This window comes from Triticum dicoccoides, chromosome 3A (genome assembly GCF_002162155.2).
Source record: "Triticum dicoccoides isolate Atlit2015 ecotype Zavitan chromosome 3A, WEW_v2.0, whole genome shotgun sequence".
NCBI classification, from domain to species: domain Eukaryota; kingdom Viridiplantae; phylum Streptophyta; class Magnoliopsida; order Poales; family Poaceae; genus Triticum; species Triticum dicoccoides.
The window spans coordinates 211,483,511-211,486,794 of record NC_041384.1 but is presented as its reverse complement, the minus strand read 5'-3'; positions in this window follow the sequence as shown (position 1 = coordinate 211,486,794).

Below are 3,284 nucleotides of genomic sequence, written 5' to 3'. Positions count from 1 at the left end.
CCCAAGCCAGCCGTCTGGCAGTTGATACAATGACTCTGTCTCACCGGTGGATGACTTGCCATCAGAGTAAATGATGTTCTCACCACCAGATGCCGGTCTGTCCTCAGATTCCTCTCCATGGATAAATCCCATGAAGGCACGATTCATGGCAGGCCGAACCCGGGCGGGTCTCACACGCTGAGCCGTCTCGACGATGTCGGTGCAGATGTCTGGCTCAGGGCCCGGTTCGCCGATCTTGCTGATGAAGACACGAATTCCGCTGAAGGGGACCCGGTACCCATACTCAATTGAGCCGGCCTCGGGGCCCCAGCCTTCGTCATCGATGTAGAGCTAGCCGCGACGACTCTTGGTCATACGGCCCATAGCATATCTTTTGATCCCTTCGAAGTTGCCCTCTAAGAACTTGAAACCATCATGCGATAGCCCCACGGTGAGCGCCAACTGTCGTGGAATTGTCACGGCAGATGTCCTAGTGTGAGGACTTAGTCGTGGAGCCATCGCGATGAGGTTAGCTTAAAGGGGTTAATCAGGACAAAGGACACGAGGAGTTTATACTTGTTCGGCCCCTTACGATGAAGGTAAAAGCCTAGTCCAGTTTGTAGATGGTATTGCTAGGGTTTCAATGAGCAGGGAGTCAATACGCTTGACCCGGCTCTCGATCTGTTGTTTCTTGTCCTAAGACGCTACTAGTTCGTCCCCTTATATAAACGGGTTGACGCCCTGCAGGCTACAGAGTCCCGGCCGGCTTATACAACATATCCGGCTCGGTGACCTTTCTTACATGCCTTACAATACAAGTTGTACATACATGGCGGTTTATATCCATGGGCCTTAAGCCGCCTTCGGGTCTGGGCCCTCTACCAAGCCTATCTATGAACCGCCATATGATCTTGGGCTTCATTGTGATGAATCGTTAGAGGGATGATCCGGCCCCTCCTGGGCGGGTCATACCCAATAGTTGTATCCCCAACACCGGCGACCACCATGATGAGGAGGGAGTAGTCCACCCCCGGGGCTGAGTTTTTCTACCAGTAGCTATGTGTTTAATCTCTCTCTCTCTCTCTCTCTCTCCCTCGTGTTCTTGAGATGTCACGATCTTGATGTATCGCGGGCTTTGTTAATATAGTCAGATCATATGGTGTTTTCCCCTCTCTATCTTGTTGTGATGAATTGAGTTTCCCCCTTTGTGATTTCATTGTTATCATATTGAATACTTTTATGTCTTTGAGAACACTTGATATATGTCTTGCAATTGAATACTCGTGGTGATATCGTATTGATTCACTTGATATATGTTTTGGCACTCAACTCGCGGATTCCCGAGGTGACATTGGGGTAATCTATGCATAGGGGTTGATGCATGATACGTCTCCATCGTATCTACTTCTCCAAACACTTTTGCCCTTGTTTTGGACTCTAACTTGCATGATCTGAATGGAACTAACCCGGACTGACGCTGTTTTCAGCAGAATTGCCATGGTGTTATTTATGTGCAGAAACAAAAGTTCTCGGAATGACCTGAAACTACACGGAATGTCTATTTGGAAATAATAAAACATCCTTGCAAAAGATGAAGACTAGGGGGCCCACACCCTAGCCATGAGGGTGGGGGGTGCGCCCCTACCTCGTGGGCGCCCTGGTGCTCCTCCGACCTCAACTCCAACTCTATGTATTTGCTTTCGAGGAGAAAAAAAATCAGGGAGAAGGATTTATCGCGTTTTACGATACGGAGCCGCCGCCAAGCCCTAAAACCTCTTGTGAGGGCTGATCTGGAGTCCGTTCGGGATTCCGGAGAGGGGAATCCGTCGCTATCGTCATCATCAACCTTCCTCCATCACCAATTTCATTATGCTCACCATCGTGCGTGAGTAATTCCATCGTAGGCTTGTTGGACGGTGATGGGTTGGATGAGATTTATCATGTAATCGAGTTAGTTTTGTTTGGGTTTGATCCCTAGTATCCACTATGTTCTGAGATTGATGTTGCTATGACTTTGCTATGCTTAATGCTTGTCACTAGGGCCTGAGTGCCATGATTTCAGATCTGAACCGATTATGTTTTCATGAATATATGTGAGTTCTTGATCCTATCTTTTGAGTCTATAGTCACCTATTATGTGTTATGATCCATTAACCCCGAAATGTCAATAATCGGGATACTTACCGGTGATGACCGTAGTTTGAGGAGTTCATGTATTCACTATGTGTTAATGCTTTGGTCCGGTACTCTATTAAAAGGAGGCCTTAATATCCCTTAGTTTCCATTAGGACCCCGCTGCCACGGGAGGGTAGGACAAAAGATGTCATGCAAGTTCTTTTCCATAAGCACATATGACTATATTCGGAATACATGCCTACATTACATTGATGAATTGGAGCTAGTTTTGTGTCACCCTAGATTATGACTGTTACATGATGAACCGCATCTGGCATAATTCTCCATCACCGATCCATTGCCTATGAGCTTTTCATATATTGTTCTTCGCTTATTTACTTTTCCGTTGCTATTGCTATCATCACTACAAAATACCAAAATCTTTACTTTTGCTATCATTACCTGTAACACCCCAAATTTTCAATTTGGAATGTTATACATAGTCATCCATGCATATAATATTTTATTTGCATTTCGTCTCACGATCCTCAAAATCCTAAGCAACTCAAAGACCCTCGGAGAGAGTTGGGGATTTCCCTGGTTTTCATATTTGATTTTTATCAAATAATGAAATGAGGATTTTGGTTTTAATTATTTTTCTCTGTGAAAATATTTCATATCAAAATAAATGAGAGGAGATAATAGGACTTCTCCAAAGTAATTGAAATATTGGAGGAAAAAGGTTAAAATCATTTATTCGATTATATTCGGATTTATTCGCATTAGGAAAATTGCACGTTTTCAATGTTGCATTTTAGGGCCAAGAAAATGTTCATCCCGTCCTAAATATTTTATTTACACGGTGAAAATTTGTTTTGGAATTTATAGTTTTTTATTTATTTTTCTAGGATTTTATTTCGGTCGACGAAATTATTTCTAAAAAAAAAGTTCCCACGCCCGACTGGGCCTAAGGCCCAGCCGAGCCAGGCCGGCCCGCAGCCGCCGCCGCCTCCCTGCGCGCGCGCGCGCCGCCGACTCAGACTAGGAGTCCGAGCCAGACTCCTCTCCGCCGCCGCGCCTTGCCCCCTCCTCCAAGATGCCGCCCCCGCTCCCGTTATAAGCCGCTACCCCGCCGCCCCAAACCACCACCACCACCGCAGCCGCCGCCGCCCCAAGTTGCAGCAGCCGCC